The following is a 12814-nucleotide window of genomic DNA, read 5'->3' as shown; positions in this document are numbered from 1 at the left end:
TTTCTCCTGCCTTAAAAAGTAAGGATATTGGCCAGGCATGGTGGCTCACACCTGTATTTCTAGCACTCTGGGAGGCTGAGGCAGGAGGATCCCTTGAGGTCAGGAGTTCAAGACCCGCCTGAGCAAGAGTAAGAACCCATCTCTACAAAAAATAGAAAAATTATCTGGGCATCATGGAGTGCCCCTGTAGTCCCAGTGACTCAGGAGGCTGAGGCAGCAGGATCACTTGAGTCTAGGAGTTTGAGATTGCAGTGAGCTATAATGACACCACTGCACTCTACCCAGGGCAACAGAGCAAGAGTCTGTCTCCAAAAAAAAACAGTAAGGATAGACTATAAAATGATTTCTATGCTATAATGACAACTATTTAATAATTATGTATACTTGTGGGTCAAGACTGAAAAAGATCATAAAAAATAATAAAAGCTGTGGGGGGATTAGAGGCGATTTTTTTCTTGTTTTTTTTTTTTTTTTTTATTTCACAGTATTCCTTGGGAAATAAATAAGAGTTAGAATTTTTAAAGTCTAACATCATAAGGCTATCCCCAAGAGGATAAGAAATCTCTTTATGATAACAGGTATGTTGATTTGCTATTGTATTTTCTAGAAGAGATAGGTTGTAGAAAATCGGGTCATAACATATACTGGCCTCTCTTCTCTAAAAGAAAGTGAGAGGAATCTAAAAATTAGTGAGATCTAAAATTCTCCAAGTCTAATTTTGCTTGTTACACAAACCCTCCTTCTTTTCTGTTTGTGCCAAAGATCACCTGATTTCAAAGGCCCTCGGGCCTAAAAGGAGCTCACAGAGGTGCTGACAAGTCCCCAGGTTTGCCCAGCCAAGAAGGCACACCCTCTGATAAGGTCCTCACCATCTTCTGCAGTGTCCTCAAGTTTACACTCTTACAAGGAGTAGGAAGGAAACATAAATGTGAGAATTGGGGAGGGTAAGAATGGGGAATGGTGGGACCCAGAACACAGTGCCGGCTAAACAAAACTCCTGGAGTTGGGCTCAGACTCATCAGCTGTTGGTTCCAAGATAAATATGCTACAGACCCCAGCAGCCAGAGTGACCTTTCTAAACCGCAGGTCAGATCAGATCATGGCCCTGCCTAAAGACTTCCTGTGGCTTCCAGATGCCCACTGTGTTCATTCGAACACAAACTCCTAGGCAGGCAAAGCAGACAAGGAGTCCACAGCTGCACATGCTATCTCTTCCCTTTCTTCCTTCCTGCCTCATAGGACCCCAAGTCCAGCCAAGCTGACCCTGTTGGGGTAACCCAAGCACATACTCTCTTGGCTTTACACATCCTATTTGGCCTCCCGTTTTTATCATCTTCTCATGGAAACTCTTACTCCTTCTTCAAGACAAAGAATAATGTTCTATTAGATCAGTGGTTCTCAAACTTTTTGGTTTCAGGGCCCCTGAACACTTAATTATTGAGAACTCCAAGAGATTTTGTTTATGAGCATTATATCTCTTGATATAATATTAATTTTGCAGCATTAAGAAATCTGAAGCTTTAAAAATATTTATTCATTCATTAAAAATAACATAAACGAATTATATTAACATAAACATACTTTTATAAAAAATAACTGTTTTCCAAAAGAATACATATTTGATAAGAAGAATAGCATTGTTTTTTACATTTTAAATCCCTTTAGTGTCTGACTCGGAATTAATAGAAGAAAGCTAGATTATCATGTTTGCCTCTGCAACCAGTGTGTTGAGACATGTTTTGGCCGAAGTATATGAATAAAATTGTCCTCACAGATAGGTAGTTGGGGGAAAAAAACTGTTTTAGTAACCGTTTCAGATAACTAGATTTTATTCTTTGCCATTATACCCAAACTTGACAAATGGTGACTTCTTAAAGATTAGTTGCAATGCGTAATTTAAAACCATTTCACTGGAATTTTCATTTTCTATCACATTAAAATCTGTTGATTTATCCGGTACTCTGAATGGATCTTTCACACGTGCCTGATTTTGTGCCATCATGCACTGGTCACATGGGAAATTATTGGTTCACTAACATATGCAGATCTTCCAAATGTTGACACATTTCATTATATGATATCAAAACATCACTGTTGTTAATATCACCACTGATCTCACCAAAAAAGTCTTTTATGTTGGGAGATGTTAAGTTCATGATGGGGAATATATTTTTCTAAAATTTTAATTTCTGCTTGAAATCTCAAATTCTGTCATTGGCAGCAAATATTCTCAGTTGTTTTCCTTGACAGGCCTTTCTCTCGTTCATTTGTAAGAAAATATCTGTCCAATATCCAAGTATGAGTAAATAGAGTTTGTCTATCAATTGCTCTTTCAAATAAAAATGGTGTTTCATGAAAAAACTAGTTCAGTTCAGAATGTGAACGATCCCACAGTGCTTTACCTTGAGGTAATAATCAACATGTTTGAATAAGTGTTTTATTTGTACTTCCCAGGTCATCACCCAGAATACTAAAAAGATGAATTCAAGAGTTAAGATTTAATAAAATTAATAATTTTTACTGCTTCATCAAGGAAATTCTTAAGAGAACATACAATTTTTCATTTCACCCAAGTGTGTGGTGGTGAAGAACACAAAGATTGTAGTAGGAGTGTCATGTCTTGATTTGTGCTAAGGCTCCAGTTTTACCATCAGTGCAAATGTCAACAGAGTGAAAAAAGGCAAATAGCATCTTCAGATAATGTGAAAATAATGTTAACTTCACAGATCCCCTTTGAGAACTACTGCACCTGACTATAAGTAGCATGAAAACAAGGCCTATGTCCAGTGGTGTGCTAGAGCCAGCTCATCTGGCTTGCAAGAGCTAGTTGTTAACATTTCAGGAAGTTTTGCAAGGCAATGAATGTCACATTGGCTGTTGGACATCAGCCATGGTAGGAGTGTTTACTCCACAGAAATCAGCAGACCTCACAAATCAGGGTCTTTTTTTTTTCTTCTGGAGAGCTGATGGTTAAACATTTACCAACATACCGCTGTCCATGTCTTTACTTCTTTGGGAATTGGCATCTTCCATTGTGCCTGCCACATAAAGGTATTTAATAAACATCTGTTAAATAAACAAGAGAAAATGAATAAGTCAATCTATTGATGCTTCCTCCTCCAGGAGGGTTTCCCAGGCTCTTCAGCAGTCAATCTCTTCTTCTTTGTGTTCCCACTATTTGACATGCTAACACTGATTATATTGAGTTGTAATTATTTTACAAGTCCATTTTCCCCACCAGTGTGAGAACATCTCAAAAGACTATTTCTTGTAGAGTGGCAAGACAGCAAAATAGTTCAGCGCAGATACCGTGGTGCTAAATTGCCTGAGTTCTAATCCAAATTTTGCTACATGCGAAGCATATTACCTGGGACAATTGATTTCTCCTCTGTGGGCCTTATGATCAGAGTAGAGATCACATTAGCTCTTTCTTCCAGGGATTTTTGGCAGAATTAAACTGGTTAACACATGTCTATCAATGAGAACAGTAAATGCTCAATAAATTTTTAATTCTAGCTCAAGCATTTCTTCATCTATAATCTCTTCCAAGAATCTGGTATATAGTAGGGGATTCATGAAATATTTTGTGAATGAATTCCATATTTCAAGCCTTGTACTAGTTGCTCTTGGAGATAGGAGGATGAATTAAGCCTGGGATTTTAACATCAATATACTTTGTAAACATACACACATATAAATAATAATGGGAAAGAAAGAAAGCAGAAAGTTCCACAGGGTGGTAAGGTTGAAATAATGAAGGCTGTATGCTCAAGAAGAGGAGGATAATGGAAAAGAAAATGAAAGCAGTTAATTGACCGGTATGAGGAAATAGGGAAGCAAAATAACTTTCAAAAAAAGAAGTTATTAGTAATACTTGGTCAATGGTTCTGCTGTGTCACCTGAGGGAGAAAGGAAAGGTGATCCTATTCTGGTTACTAGAATAAGGAATTCTATTGTGATGTAGCCATAATTTATTACATTTTACCTAAGTCTGGATGAAATATCCCTCAAAATACTTGCAGGATATCGGGCAGTTACCTCTTTGCATCTGGGTTTCTCCATTTGTAAAATGAGAATCATGAGAGTACCTGCTTTAGAGGTTTTTGTGTGTGCTAAATAACAGTGTTTGCAAAGCACAGCATATAGGAAACAATTTTTAAATATTAGCTATTGTTATTGTTTGTTCAAATTACTCTATGCTTACCTTCTAAATTCTGATTACTATTTTGCTTTTTCAGGAACCTTGATGACTAGGAAGAGGTTACCCTGTGCTGATTACCAGTATCCTAGTTGTTGAGAAATTCTTTGGGTAGAAGGTAATAACGTAGTTTTTGGTGAAACATTCCTCTAGTGCTTTATTGCCTCTGGGTTAACTGATCATTCAGTTCCATAACTCCTTTTCTGAAACCCTTGGGCCAGATGTGTTTTAGGATTCAGATTTTTAAAAACACATTGGAGAACGGTAATATCAAACGTGTACCATGCATTAGATCAAACCCTCAGCAGTGTCTACCACAGCACCTCACAATCAGACATATTAATAATATTTTTGCAACAAAATACATAAATACTTACACTTCATGGGATAAAAGGTTACAAGTAGCCTCATGGCAGTGCACACCACCACTTTTTGCTGCTAAATGAGTTATGAAAAAAAACTCTTTGGTTTTCTGAGCCTTGGCGATTTTAGAATTGCAGAAAAGGGGTGTGGGCTCGTATTGGGCTTTAAGCTGGGGGAGCTGGGGGTCCGACCCTGCTTGGTTAGTGACCTCCCCAAGGAAATTGCCCCGCTGAAGCCAGCCAGTCTCTCTCTGAGCCCTCTCTTCAGTGGCACATTCCACAGACAGGCTGTACAGGGTCCTTCCTCTGCAGGTGGGAAACTAAGAAATTGCCTCCAGACACAGAAAAAAAAATTAAAAAAAAAAAAAAAAACCAAGATGAGGGGCTAGGTGCCACTCCCAGGTAAGTGTTTGCCTCACAGAGCCGAGTGAGTGGTGACTAGTGTTGAGGAAAATGTCCGCTCACCGTCCACAGCGGTTTCTCAGGCCCTTCCCCCTGTGGGGAGAGAAAGGCAGCCCCGCTGTGAGGCCGCTCTTGTGCTGCTGTGTGTGCCTAAACACCCAACGGCCGGATTTATTAACTTCGTATCTTTTAGCAAGGAGCTCATGTCAGACCCACCACAGGCCTAAAGATGGCTCCTGCTGGCCTCCAGCGTGGGGACAAACGTCCAGGCTAAGAGTGCAAGCGCAGCATGAATAGGCCTAAATTAGGCCGGGCCTAATAACCCGTTCACTAACTAACACCTGTATTAGTCCTCCAGCACTAGGGGTGAACTGCTGTCCGACAAGCCGTAATCCCATAAGCTTTTCATTTGCATATCCCTCATTAGCTGATTAAAACTTGAAGAAGGCAGGTTCCTGCAGCTGGCGGGCCCATTCCTTCACACTGCCTGCCTGGGTGGCTTTGGTAATGAAGTCATGTGGGTGGATGTGAGGTTTATATGTATGGAAGGGATTAAGAGTATTAGAATTTGTGTGAGCTGATGTTGCCATATTCTCTCTACTGGAGCCCAGTAATTGGATGGGAGGAGAAATGGCAGACCCATTAGTTTTGTCTGTTTACTCAGGAGCGGGGTGCTAGAGATTCAATTTTGCTTCCTTTGGCTCCCTCGCCTTTGTGAGGCGGGCCTGCTTTGTCTCCTCCGGCTCTGAGCACCTCCAAACATCAGCCCCGCTAAGGCGATTCAGCCACAAAGAAGAGACGTTGGTGACTAGGGGCCCTGGGAGGAGAAAATGCAGCCCGGACTCAAGTACTACTTGAAGGCAACCCCATCCCGCCTAGTCCAGTCCTGGGATAGAGAGCAAGAGATAATTGAAATTTACAAACACTTCTGCCACCACCACCCCCCCTTTTTTGATTATTTTATTAGTTCTCCACGTTTGGGATTAACAATCCTCAGCATCAAACGCACCGCGGCCTCCTTATTTGGGAAATGAATGGTTAGACATTTCGGAGACTTAACAAAGCAATTGTTGTATTTGCCGGGTTTGCATAATTTTAATAGACAAAAAATAACACGAAGAAAAAATCCATTTCCTGTGCTGTTTGTACAGCTGGAGACAGAGCTCCTTGTGCCTGATGATGTAAGAGATGCGCCATTGTCTGGCCCCGCACCCCGACAATGCGGTCCCACTAATGTTGTTAACAAAACCAGACTGGGCAATTCTGAAAACTTTGAAGCTGAACATTGTCTCCAAAGTGTATGGGGCAGCACAGACAGAACGATGTTTATTCATCAGCAGGGCCGGGGTTTGCAAAGAGATGAGGACTCGTACCAGCAGAGTGAGGGCAACTGGAGCTTGAAGCCAGAGAATACAGGGGGAAAATGTAGATTTGGGAATTTTATTTTTCTTCCATAAAAATATTAAAGGAATGTAGGAGACTTTTTCAGCTCACTTAGATTCTGTGAAGGTTTATATTTGCAGTTTGTTTTATTAAAAGCCACCTTTCCCCCACCCCCCCACCCAAAATTCTGATGTGCAAGTAGTTTTATCATTTGCTGAAATATTTCATTTTAATTTGGTTTATGTTTTTAAATGTCTTTCGTGAAGGAACAAATTAAAACGTCCACCAAATACAACTCTGAGTTTCTGAATTAGGTCATTTGCAGGGTTTTTAGTGAAATCATTTATTGAGATTAAGGAATTCAAATAAGATCTCCATAGGTAATAGAAAGAGCAATACTGGTCATTGCAAAAGGTTTCCCAAAGTAAAATCAATCTTTTAAAGATGAAATCTTTAAAAACAAAACAAACAAAAACAAGCAAGCAAGCAAAACAAAAAACAAAAACACATTTGAAAAAACACTACACAATAACCATACTATGGGCACATTTATGTGTGTTTTACCAATCATTAAAACAAAACTTTCCTATTTCTATCTCCCTCTGCCTTTATTATTATAGTTATTTTTTTATGTTCTGTTAACATTGTTAGCAAAAACAATTGAATTCCCTGTGCTTAGTGCTCAGTTCAGCTGACATTTTTGAGCCCTTACTTTTTGCTGTGCTTCACTTGGGGTTAAAAAGAGGCCAGTTTAACAAAGCATGCAAGATTTCAACCACAGTTCAGCATCACTAGTGGGCATTAAAGGAAATCTGGTTAGAAAGACAGTGAAGAAAAGAGAGTAGGAGAAAGTTTTGTTCTGGCTCATATGATGATTCTTGGAGCTAGAGATTCATGGAATCTCAAGAATACAATGAACCTTAAAGGTCCTCAAATCAATCCATGCACCCAACACTCTAAATCCCCTCTTAGCAAAAAATTCAATATATCTACTTATCTGTTTCAAGCATTTGTGACCTACCATATTCTTAAACGTTTGTGATCCTGATCTACAACCTGACCGTCCAGCCACTTTGCATTCCTCTCCAGCTTATCTTTGCATAATATATTTTTCATGAAGAAGGAATTTCACATTGTTTGAGCACCTACTGACCATGTAGCAGGTGCTAAACACATAATATCCTGTAAAGTGAGAATAATAATTCTTATTTATAGATAACGAAATGGAGGCTCCGGGGGGCTAAGCAGCCTGCACAAGATCAGCCCCCTGACTTGATCTCTTGCTAGGTAACAAGCCACTCTAAACTTTGTGGTTTACAACAACAACCCTTTTATTATTTTTCATGATGCTGTTCTGGCTGGCTTGGCTGGGGCTGGGTGGTCTGGGATGGCCTCACTCACAGGTCTGGGCCTCCGCTGGGATGGCTAGGACAGCTCTCTTCATGTTGTCTCATGGAGGCTAATGCAGACTTGCTCATAGGGTGGCAGCCTCTCCAGGGAGTGAGTAGAAGCTGCAAGTCCTTCTGAGGTCTAGGTTTAGAACTCCTAGTCACTTCCCTTGCATTCTGTTGATCAAGGCAAGTCACTAGGCCAGCCCAGGATCAATGGGTGAGCAAATAGATTCCACCTTTTGATGACAAGAGCTGCAAATTTTTTTTGGCCATTTGCAACTGAACACATGATCTATGGTCTATGCTCTTTAAAGCCAGGTGGTTTATGTTCAAATCCTGGCTTTGCTAGTTGTTAGCTGTGATGCTTTGGGAAAGTTAATAAACCTCCTCTTGCCTCTGTTTCCTTATCTGTAAGGTGAGGAAGATAGTAACAGATGAAGATAGTAACAGTACCCTTCTCAAAGGGTGGCTCTGAGAATTAAGTAAGTGGATATATATAAAGCACTTAGAATACTGTCTGGCACAGAATCTGCACAATGTGTTAGTTATTGCTGTTATTAACTCGTATGTTGTATTGCGTACCTCAATATTTACTAATGTTTAGTATGTGCTAAGACCTGGGGACATAAAACAGCTAAGTGGGAAAGATTTGATATTTATTTACCACCTATTTATGTAGGTGCCATGCTGGGTGCTTCAATAGAGTATTTCATTAAGCTCTTAGAAGAATCCAGTAGGGAAGGTGTTCTTCTCCCTGGGTACAAGGTCAACTAAGGTCAATCAGACATGGCCTTTTTTCTGAATAGCTTACACTAGAGTGTGAAAAACATTTCGAAAAATAACAGCTGTTTGCTTATCTCACAATAGTCTCATGTACGTTATTACCTCCCTGGAGCGCCACATGTTCCTGTCATCTCCGTGAAGCAGTTAAAGACACTGAGGTACAAAGCAGGAAAGCATCAGGGGGTCACACGGCCAGCACAGGGAAGAGCCTGGACTGGGAATCATGTTTTCGGTGCTCCACTCCCTGGGCTTTTCTCGTGCCCCAATGTCTGCCTTATTGAAATCAGCATTTACCACAAAAGGAGAAGAAAGATCCCAGGAATTGCTAAAGAGAACTTGATTAGGTGAAGGCAGACAGCCAAATAAAGCACAAGATGGCTGCCCTGGTGCACTGCACACCTTGTCATAACTCCTCCAGTTGTTTGCTGCAATCGTTTAGGACATGGTATGCCTGTTAAGCTGATACAGCAACGCTAAGGTACCATGGCCTTTTCGGGACTACAGCCATAGCCTAGTTCATAAAAGGAAATAATTCCACAGCCAGCTTGATGAGTAATCAGCTCACACATGCAAAGCATCAATCAAAGACTAGGGTGGTCTTGACTACTGGAACCACCTTAGAAAACTGGGCATCCCCTACTTAAATTAGAATTGTCACATCTGCCAGTCAAGGTGATACCGGCACATGTGGGCTCCTTGTGTACAGTGGAGGGGACCCAACATCAGCAATCAGAAAGAGCAGGGCTTGGAGTGCGACGGACCTGAATTTTTTAACCCTGGCGGTGCTGCCTCTCTCGGGCAATTCTCTCTCTGTGAATGTTGTTTCCTCATCAGTAATAAAAGCAGCTTCCTTATATGACTCTTAGGAGGTCTGTGTGAGATTTGCCACATAAAGTGCTGAGCAAGGGTAAACCCCTCATACTGGTGAGGGATGAGTTGACAGTATCGCAGCGAGGAACGCAGGCATGCCCAAACCCCGTCCTGCAATCAGCCCTCCTTTTGAGGGAGCTAAACACATGAAGAACAACAGCAGAATGGAAATCCTAGTACCATTTTTGGCATTTAGCTGCTTAGACCCTTGTCCTAAGTTCTGGAAAAGCTACTGGGGGAGCACACGGTTCAGCTGGAGGACTAAGCAGGGCTTTCACATTTGTTTCCCAAATCTAAATCTCAGAATTGCCTACTTTCTGGTGGGTTCAAGAGGGAAACCAGTCAAAGCAAAGAGGAGGGACAAGTTGGCCAGATTTGGAGAAAAAGATGGGGAGGAAAGAGAGAGAGAGAGAGAAGAAGGAAGAGGTGGGGGAGGAGGAAGAGAGAGGTGGCTGGGCCTGCCTCCGTGTGCCAGGCCCTGTCTGGGTTTGCTTACCACACGGAGGTGGGAAGAAATGGTGGGGGCTTTTTAATACAGTGGCCCTGCCTGTTGGTAACCATGACTCACTCAGTGTTTTGGATTCTCATTTTTCAGGTTAGCAATTCTTCTTCGCTTGACAGGGGTCATGGACAAAGGTAAGTGGAGGTAGGCTTGGCATTGGGAGACAAGGCTGAAGACTCACCCCTCCCCCCCACTACTGTATTCAATACACTATAATTGGCTGGGTGTGGTGGCTCACACCTGTAATCCTAGCACTCTGGGAGGCTGAAGTGAGAGGATGCTTTAGGTCAGGAGTTCGAGACCAGCCTGAGCAAAAGCGAAAACCTGTCTCTACTAAAAATAGAAAAATTAGCCCGGTGCGGTGGCACATGCCTGTAGTCCCAGCTACTCAGAAGGCTGAGGCAAGAGAATCACTTGAGCCCAGGATTTGAGATTGCTGCGAGCTAGGTTGACCCCACAGCACTCTAGCACAGGTGACAGAGCGAGACTCCGTCTAAAAAAAATATATACCATGATTGTTGTTGGTGGTGCTTCAGTGTTCCTACTATTAGTGACATAGAAATTGAATAATGAGGACTAAGGCTCCTTTTGCTCTGAATTAATGAAAGTATTATCTCAGGAAAACTGGAGACAAATAAAAACCTATGAATAAAAATTCATTGAGATAGTGCCATTAGAAAAGAGAGATAGTGTGGCATAAAAATAGAGCACAAAGAGAGAGAGTCATAGGTGGGCAAATTATTCAACCCCTCGGGTTCCCCATTCATAAATAAGAACTAATGATAACTGTCTCCCAAATTTGGGAGAATTAGTGAGCTAATGGAGAATAAAGCCTTGTGTGTGGTCAAGGATCAAGAAATGGTAGTTTATTATTGTTACCGAATATATGGTATAAGATTTTTTTCACTAATTCTGATCTTTATTGTGCTAATCAGTGTCCTCCTGATTTTTCAGCTTTAAGTTTATTACTCCTTACCCACCACCTCCCACCTTGCACCAAACCCCACAGCGCCACGTCCAGATAGAACACTGTGATAGAAGCAGCATCAGATTTGAATTGAGGAAGGACTAGAATTAAACCCAGGCTCCACAGATTTCTAGTTTTGTGACCCATGACAAGTCATTTATGTTCTCTGAACTGCTTTCCCATCTAGACAATAATTTTGTGGCAAAATTTCTAACTGTCAACCCCAGTACCCATTCTCTCTCTCTCTCTCTCTTTTTTTAATCTAGGCATATTGCTGCCTGGCTAAAAGACTACATTTTCCAGTTTCCCAGTTATGGCCACATGACTAAGTTTTGGTCAGTGAGACACAATTGGGAGTGTTCCATGACCCTTCTTTAATTCCTTCCTAATTCTTGGAACACAGGTACGATAGCTGGAATTCACAAACCTTCTTGGTCCCTGAGGAGGATTAAACAGGGAGCTAAAACCCTGAGATAGTGGGTCCCCTACCAGCCCTATCACGACTACCTCTGAACAACTGCTACAAATAATTAAAAATATTCAACCTTGTTTAAACTCATCTTATTTTGAGCTATCACATAAAATCTACCTTAAAAAATATGATGAACGAGCTTCCATATTGTAGGCACTCCGTAATTTTAGGTTCTTTCTTTTCTTCTTCCCATCAAATCCATTTTTCCTGCTCTAGTGAAAGAAACTTTCTTCAATTCAAATATTAAACAGCACATTCCACAGATGTGCTCATGTTATCCCCATTTCAAAGTCCCTGATGGGGCTCTGATGAGGGTCAATTGAAATAATTCTGTAAGAGCACCCCGCACATTAGACCGCTTTATCTAACAGGACATGTGGGGCCTTTCCCACCACGGCCGCGCCCTCTCTGACCAGCCTCATCCTGCTCTCTTCTCCTGCTCATCCCGACTCCTGCACACGCTTTATTTTCCAGCTGCTCCATGATAAACACCTCATGTACAAGTCTCAAACTTTCTACTGACAGTAGAGAAGAATAAGCACAAAGCCCATGAGTATCTGAGGACAGAGCCTGAAGCAGCCTTATGAAAGAGCCAAAAATTTCTTGGAAGTATTAAGTTTTATCTCAAAAAATCAACTTGAATTTTTATTCTCCTCCACTATATCTTCTTTTTGTTTTGTTTTGTTTTTTTTGAGACAGAGTCTCGCTTTGTTGCCCGGGCTAGAGTGAGTGCCGTGGCATCAGCCTAGCTCACAGCAACCTCAAACTCCTGGGCTCCAGTGATCCTCCTGCCTTAGCCTCCCAAGTAGCAGGGACTATAGGCACGAGCCACCATGCCCAGCTAATTTTTTGTTTCTATTTTTAGTTGACTGGCTAATTTTTTTTTTTCTAATTTTAGTAGAAACAGGGTCTCATTCTTGCTCAGGCTGGTCTTGAACTCCTGACCTCAAGGGATCCTCCTGCCTCAGCCTCCCAGAGTGCTAAGAATACAGGTGTGAGCCATAGCACCCAGCCTATATCTTCTTGTTTACAGGAATGAAACTGGTTAAATCACTCAGCCTTGAGTAGCCTGTGGTTTTGAGGACTCCCCAGATCCACGTCTGGGAAAGAAGGACACATTTGTCACATCTCTGTGTTTTCCTATGCTGTTTCTTCTGCCAGAAATGCCTTTCCTCGAACATTCTCCTTTCTAGCCTCTTCTGTCAAAATGTTCTTCACTCCTTCAAGCAGCCTTGCTTATTCTGTAGCATGTCGTACATCCCTCCACTACAGTACTTAAGAGATTATATCTAAACTGATTTTGAGGTGGGTAGGTATTATGGTGGGATGGGTTATCTCCTTCATTAATCTGCAATAAAATAGTCTTCCAGAAAAATTACTGCAATTTTGTACCATCACCACTAATAAAACCACCCTACCCCCTCTCCCTTAGGGCCTAGCACTGTGCATATTCCATAATATTGAAACTCTTTAAAGATTAGATG

The sequence above is a fragment of the Eulemur rufifrons genome, chromosome 6, assembly GCF_041146395.1.
Source record: "Eulemur rufifrons isolate Redbay chromosome 6, OSU_ERuf_1, whole genome shotgun sequence".
NCBI lineage: Eukaryota > Metazoa > Chordata > Mammalia > Primates > Lemuridae > Eulemur > Eulemur rufifrons.
The sequence above is the reverse complement of the archived record's forward strand: the minus strand, read 5'-3'. Positions refer to the sequence as shown.